Genomic DNA, 8078 nt, shown 5'->3' with positions numbered 1-8078 from the left:
GCACAGGTCCCGTGTCTCCCCTTGGACTCGGCTTAGGCTTTTGCTTCTATCAGAACTGGGAAGTTTATCTGGCCCTGTGCTAGGCAGAATAGCCACGACTGGCTGTAGAGCCTTCCTGTGCAGGCAGGCAGGCAGTTTCCGTGCTGAGACAGCGGGAAGGGTGACACCACACGGCTGGAAGCGGGATCGAGGGAAGCGGGGCGGGGCGGGAGGCGCCTCTGCCCGTACTCCGGGTGGAACGTCCACACGCCCAGACTCGGAAGATGGGCTTGAAGGAGGAAGTGTCACGCATAAACGGCATGGTGAGAAAACGCTACTTTCATGTACAGCTACCAGCCTCTCAGACAGAAGCCCTCAAAGACCTTCTTAAGCACTCAGTATATTTATGAGCCTTTTAAGTGGTCTTGAAGTCTTTGGGAGACTGGTCCTGAGCCTCAGAGGCTTGCTCCCAGCTTCTGCAGCCTCCTGTGTACTGGCAGTTCTCTATTCCCCTTGTCCCCCATATAAAGAGAAGACCTTTGGAGGTAAATTGTATGTTGATCCTATTTTTCAATGTGCTTTATTTAGCTGAACCAGTCTGTGCTACATCATCTGTTTCTGCTTTTTGGTCGCCTCTAGTAATTCACTGGGTGTCATACAAATCACAAATCACTGGGATATTATTTATAAAGGCTGGTTAATTTTCTAATCAGTTACTTATCCCTAAGCAAGCCAGGATTTAAATATCTTCAAATTAAGTATTCTCAGTATTTTCATTGAGTGTATAAGTAAGATAAGCAAGTCACTTCATCTTTGGAGTTTCCTTTTAAAAATTAATGTAAATCAGCATATGCAAAGATGTCTGAGGAAATTATTTTATGATGTGATGTCCTTATTGTCTAATGAGATTTAAATTTGTGGTGCTAGAAGTGACTGAGACAAAGAAAAACTTATGTAAAGATTTTGCTGCAAAAGTGGTTTGGCAGGATTGGATTGTAGTAGAAGCCAGAGACACTGGGCTCTAAAGAGGACTTGCTTACATTGGAAACTGGAACCAGAATCTAGTAAAAATGGAGAGCTGATATGCATATATAAAACATAGATAAAACCATATCGTTTTATTAGTTTTAGTGCAGTCTTTGTTTTAGTGTTGCATAAAATAATCGTGTGGCTACATGAACCAAAAGGACTCAGTCTGTGTGCAGAGGTTGCCAATGGTATGTAGAAGTATTGCTCCCCAGCTACTTCGGGCTTCTGCTTTTCCAGAGACGAATGTCGTTTTCCTGTCTGTGTCAGCAAAGAGGAAGGTGTGCCCATGCCGTGGTCTCCCTTGGATACAGTCCTTGGAGTATCAGTTTAACATGCCAGAGTGAGAACTGAGATGTGGGTAGCGATCCTGCCATCGAGACTGCGGGGAAAACAGAAACTAACTTCTCTGCATCGTAAGGGAATCAAGGCAGTCCTTTATTCACCGGGATGTTATTTCAGCCAGGATGTACAATAGAAATTATTTCATCCACACATGCCCCGGTTGTACAGTAAAAATCATTCAGTCACAAACGGTTTTTCACCACATATTCCACATATTTATACAGATTAATCCCGAAGAAATTCATGTTCATTGGTCTTAAATGACATAAATCTTAGTATTCTGTTTCCTACTGGTTATTGATCCCTTCACCTTCGACGCTGATTTGGTCCTCATTCTCCAGTTCTCTCAGCGATCTTTTCCCTGACCCGTGTCTCTCACAGCAGCGGCACGGGTAATGTTTGCTGCTGTTCTGTCTCCTGTGCATCTTGTGGCCACTCCCAGCCTGTAGATGTTAAACTCGTCAGACCCCACCCGACAAACGGCGTCTCTTGAAGAGAAACTTCAATTCCCCTCCCCCTGGGCAAAGGCGAACAAGCCCCTGACTAAAGTTACATTAAATATGTTACAAGTTGTATCATGTCCAGCAATTCCCTCCAACTCAAATTGTATTGCAAAGTTAGTAACTTTTGTTACAAAATCCCAACGACAGCAGAAGGGGGTGATGTCTTATATTTTTAAATCAGCTTTCACAGAAAACACTTTCAGTTTGAAGTACAGAGAAAATGAGTTATATAACACAACGGCCTGCAAATAGCCATCAGAAGTGCCTTCTTTGGTAGCATCAACACAACTCATCCTGCAAACCTTTCAGCTCCTTTGCAACACAGGAAAAGCTGGCTTTGAGTAGCTAAAGTAATTATCAGTGCTAACATGCTTCTCCCTGAGTAGTAACACCTGAGGGAGACTTCTAGGAATAGGGTCCCAGTTCTAACTGGTTTATCAACCCAGGTGACTGATACAGGAGATAACATGCAAGGTGTGGTTAGATGATAAGGAAAAGACCACTGAATGGCTCCCTGCCTTCAGAAGGAGTTATTTCCCCACTTCCATCTCCAGTTCTCTGCTTCCAGCTGTGTGTCCCTGCTGCTTTCTTTATGATGTCTTATCATAAGCATAAGCTTATGAAGCTGACATACCAGCTTCATAAATACAAGTAAATATCCTGCTGTTGAATCAGATAAATCTGGTCAAAGGACCAAAGCCAGTTCAAAGAAATACTTGGCTAGGAATGCACAGCTCCTTGCAAGGCTGTTGTGTCAACAGGGCATTAGATGAGCTCGGGATATTCTGTGATGGTATTTGGTGGGCTCAGCTGCATCACCAAACAGTCCAAGGAGGCTGAGGTGATCCAACACCACACTTCTTCCAAAATCATTCTCACCATCCGCTTGCAGCCATAAGTGAGGTGACAAGGAGGAGAATGGGACACCTCTCTTGCAGTTGTGTGCCCTGAAACCAGCCAAGCTTAATGTAATCTTCCTCCCCAGTAATGCTGCTAAGATAGCTGACACAGATCTCACCTTTTCCCTGCCTATCTGTCTGCTGCCATTCCAGTGATGTCCTGCTGTGTAGCTGCTTAGGACTACCTCAGGGAACTGATCTACAGAAAAAAAAATTGCATTATTTCTCAGGTGTGCCAGGTCACTTTATCCACTTTATACCATAAGTGCACAAATAACAGAAGGAGCAGCAAGAGGATGGAAGAAATGGCTGGGACTTTTTCTCTCTGAAGTAACATACCACCAACCCCTTTACAAAGGGATGCATGCTGAGTCTTCATTGTCTTGCCATTAAACACAACTATTTTAGTGTGGCTGTGCAGCTAAGTAAGCCCCACAACTGCTATATTTCTTGAGCAGAGCAGATAATGTGACTGATTAAGGATCAGAGAGAAGGTAAGACAGGCCCAAGTCAATGACTCACTGCAGCTCTACCTGTACCCCATCCAAGAAAAAGAAGAAATTAGTTATTGTGATATCCTCTGCATTGAATGAGTTAAAGATCAGGATTGGCAATTATCTGCCAAAAAAGATAGCCTCTATTCTAACAGACTCTCTTCAATAGATAGAGGGGGAAACAAGTGTTTTTGAGAATCTTTTTGAAACTGTATTTTGGCATGAAAACCAGATCTGTGCTCTCAGATGTCTCACTGCAGTGCATTACAAGGTATGTTGGTGTGAAGCTTGTTTTGCTCATGTGACCAAACTGCAGCCTGTCCTTTGACAGCAAAGGCATGATGCAGTAATATCTTACAGTCCCACAACAGTGGATTTGGGATTTTTCCCTTGTGAGTAGCACTACATGCTATATTTCTCTCAAGGTGTCTTACCCTTTGGCCTTGGCTCATAGCTGAACAACATGTTGTTAAGATAAATAAGGTAAGTCAGAATTCAAAGACCAGTGCCGGCATATCTCTCCACATACATAAACAAACGCAGAAGAAATTGCCAAATTAATTTTAAACTACAAAGGTGATTTAAACTAAGATGCTAGGATGGATATTGCAAAACCAGCTGAATGAAGGAATACCGAAAAGTCCATGCACTTGGTTTTTGCAGAGACAAGAGATAACTGAGATATTAATGCTTCAGTGGAACTGAACAAAGCACAGAACAGTATTTTGCATGGCTTCATCATCTGCAGTCAGAGCTTGGTTTGTGTCCTGCTTTGCCAGTGGCATCAATGGGTGCAACTTTTATGCATTAATTCCAAGAGCCTTTTTGGGGTGCTGTGGATGGGAAAACACCTTTTGTGCAGCAGATGGCGCAACCACCAGCGAAGCTCCCCTAGCCAACCTCGTGCCGAGGCCAGCAGGGTGGGGCTCTGAGGGCCAGGGCTCCACAACTGCAGTGGTGACTGGCAGACCGGCTAATGGAATCAGGGCAAGTGACAGAAAAACAAGTTTAGTGGTACATACAGCCTTCAAAAATTCGTGTACCATTTGGCTTAATACTTCCTCTCTTCAAATACTGCCTTTCTGATAAAGATTCTGGATGTTACCCTGATCTGTACTGCCCACTGGTACTTAAAAAGAGGTTTCAATTTGTAAAGCAGCTGGGCTGGGGGATTTCCCTTAACTTTACTGTTTCATAGTTAGTAAAAAACACAACCAACCAAAAAAAAAAAAAAAAAAAAAAAAAAAAAGAGAGAGAGAGAGAGAGAGAAATATTCTGGTAACAAAACCAAGTCATGGACTTGGACAAGAACTGCTTGTTGTTCAAATGTCTCTAGCGCAAATGGCCCATCACAGTCCTCCTCAGACTAATGCATGCTACGTATTGGAAACTGCTACCAGCTGGCTTTCAGGTGGAAGTTCTGAAGAATTAAAACTCTACAATAAAAGAAGAAAAGCAGTATGTGAAATATATGGATATTAAAACACATTTTAAAAGGAGCAAACCCTCTTGCTATATGCTTTTTTATTGATCCAATTCTACAAATATCTTCACATATAACTACCAAAACTCAGGACACATGAGAGTAATTGCTGAATATATTGTGAGCTCTTTGTATGAAACTACTTTTTATATCTCTAGAGCATGTGTATATATATATATATAAATATTCTGTGGAAATATTAACAAAATCTGAAAAGCAGAAATTACATGGAGGAGAGCGGGATACAGGAATATGCAAGCACTGGGAAGAAAACACTGTTGGAAGCAAAGTGGAGAAAATCAGAGGTGAATGTGAAAAAAAAAGCTCAAGACAGTGCTGGTCATCCCAATCAGTGTCTGGCACCTGAACTGCAGGATGCCACTTCCTTAGTGTTTCTTACTGCAGATGTGAGAATGTAAAACATGTGTGAGAGCTTTTCCTTTGACCCAGGGGGAAAACATGACATTTTCCCTTGATTTCTGTGACTGTCATGTTCCAGGGCCTTGGAACCCAGCTTGGAACAAGCTGGTAAACCATCACTGCTGTCACAGTGGAACTGTACTGCATCTCTGTGGGTCACAAAACTCCTCCCAGGAACACCCAGTTCTACACCAGTTCTCTGCTGAGCGCTGTGCTGAGGTTACTATTCCCTTGCTCCACAGAGACAACAGTTTCTGTTTCAGCCTCATGAATGTGCTCCTTACTTACATGCCATTGTTTCATACTTGTGCTTAAACAGGTACTAACTCACAGACAGGCAAGTGGGCACTGTAAAAAACTTCTCTCACTTGGCAACAAGTTATTGCATACCAGCTCCTGGGTGACTTGCAATCTGGATCCACGTGAATCAAGAGAGGGCACATGGGCAAAAGAAAAAAGGCTGGGTAAGCAATGTGGTTTTTCAGATGGATGATTCAGCAAGATAAATCAGTTTATTTCAGGAGGCATATGGATCTATGCTTCATTTGGGGGACATTTAATCTCAAGGAAACTCTTTGCAGCAATTCTACTTCCACGGTGGGCTTCAGAATTTACATCCAGGGTTGATAACTTAGCTCTGTTTGTGATGGCAAAGAACTCTTGGAGGGAAACTACTCAAATAAGCCTTAAGTGTTTCAGATCAAGGCTACATCAGACACTAATGCCTCTAGTAAATTCTCCAGACTACTTGTCTAGCTACTTGTACTGTTTAACTGCATGTGCTACAACTGTTGGCTAAAAGTTGTACTGAAGAAGGTATGCTCTCAAACACAGAGAGCCAGCAGAAAGGTGACTTTGTAATTCATCAGTAAATCAATTGTATTAGGAAAGGAAGAGGGCTGAGGCTTTTTTCAGGAATGGATGGTTCATCCTGTGTCAAGTAAAATCATACACCAGTCAGTAAGACTGTATCAACCAAACACTAAGTTGTGTAGTGGACTACAGACTACAAGAAGGTCTGCAAGGAAGGATGTTATAGATCCTTCTATAATATCCAAAGCAAAGTGATCCAAAGCAAAGCACATATTCTTTGTATAACAGGCAGCTAGAAAGCAAGTATGGAGCATGCAGAGGAGATGTGGGCAACTGGGTCAGCAGGACTGGGACAATTTTGGGAGATAAATGACCAGGCACATAGAATAGGTCTGAGCTAAGAAGCTCATTGTGTAATAAAATCCTTTCTGGGTTTTGTTGTTAGAAACAAACAGTTCAAGTAACAGACAGACACTTAAAATAATTTTTTGTCTTTTCTTCCTCTAACCTAGGCAGCAGCCTGGCTTGAATAGTACCTCAGGCCTGACCTCATCATCAGCTCTCTCCATCTCTCTCCATGCATGGCATTCCAAACAGATTGGATTTGGATTGCATGCTGTGTTTGCTCTCAGCTTCACAATCCTGGATCTAGATTGTCCCTGAATACATTCCAGTTTCAGACTGAAAGATATCTCAGTGTTTCACATGAGTCCTATTAGCCTGTGCATACCCCACACACCCTTCTGGGCCACTCCCTGGAAAAGAAATGGTTTTTTGTGCCGGACTGAACAGCACATTTGAATGACAAATGAGCACTGAATTAAAAGAACAATTCTAAACTGAATTGACATCATCCTAGTTTGATTAAATAAGACAGATGAGCTTGATTGTACTGGGACTTTTCTGATCTAATTGCATACAATCAAGTATTTCTAGGAAAGGAGAGAGCACTGGATTGTTTCATTTTCAGTTTGGTAAAGCAGGATATGATCCCAACCTAGTCACATGCTTCACCCTTGCTTAAGAAGAAAAACATGTTTCTTCACTCAGTGATGTGCTTAACAAATCTATTTGAAAGTAAGAGGAGTCTTTTCCTGAGATTTCTCCCTTTTAGTTCTTTAGAATAGTCCCATGAGCTTCTTTCAAAAGTCTTTTAAACAGAAAACTAGAGGGGGAAAAACACCCAACCCTTTCATTTTGTGTTAGATATTGAGCAGAAGTTCAAAATAATTGGTTTATATTTTTGCCAGTTGGCTTCTCTTCAGAAGGGATTGTTTTGTTTAATTATGTTTGTGGCTGACTGCACTACTACTAAACAGGAATCAGATTTGGGCAGATTACCAGTGTCTCCTAGATGGATGAAAGAATAAATACACCAATTAAACTAATGCAGAAGTGCTGTCATTTTCTAATGTGGGGTTATTCCACCTCCTGATGGTTTTGAAGCAGCTGTAGTTAACGTGCTTGAGAGCAGACACACCTGAACTGAGTGCCTGTGGAGGGAGGTAAGAACTCATGAACAGCTGCTAGAAAAACTTTTTTTTTTTTGAGACCCTCTTTTCCAGTACACCTGAAGTAATTTTACATTTTTCAAAATAAACATCTGAAGTTATGGAAATGTAGGAAACCGACGATCTCGTATCCAAAGCACCCACATGGCACATGGTGTTATTCTCAGAGGTGTCCTGTGCAGGGCCAGGAGTTGGACTTTGGTGATCCTTTTGGTTTCCCTTCCAAATCAGAATATTCTGGGATTCTTTGACAAGACACCACAGCTCAGGGTGTGCACCAGGTGAAGCTGTAGAGCCCTGCTGTGCCACCCAGCGTGCAGAGTAACTGAGGTTGTTGGGAAGGGCAGTGCAGCCCTGGGAAGCTCAAACAGGCTCCTACACACCAGGAAAACACAAGCTGGACAGCAGGGAGACCGCTGCAATAGCACTGCCTGTGGCTTTGGGGTTCCCACTGCTGCTATGAGCTGTGCTCTTGATTCCTGCCTGTCTGTTCAAACTTGCTCCCAGGAAGGCTGCACCTCCTTTTCATTTAGTAGAACCTGAGTGTCATTTCTAGTAAGAATTTATGGTAGAGGTACTGACAGACCTCTCCATTGGGATAGGTG

The sequence above is a fragment of the Prinia subflava genome, chromosome 4 (assembly GCF_021018805.1).
Source record: "Prinia subflava isolate CZ2003 ecotype Zambia chromosome 4, Cam_Psub_1.2, whole genome shotgun sequence".
NCBI classification, from domain to species: Eukaryota; Metazoa; Chordata; class Aves; order Passeriformes; family Cisticolidae; genus Prinia; species Prinia subflava.
The sequence above is the reverse complement of the archived record's forward strand: the minus strand, read 5'-3'. Positions refer to the sequence as shown.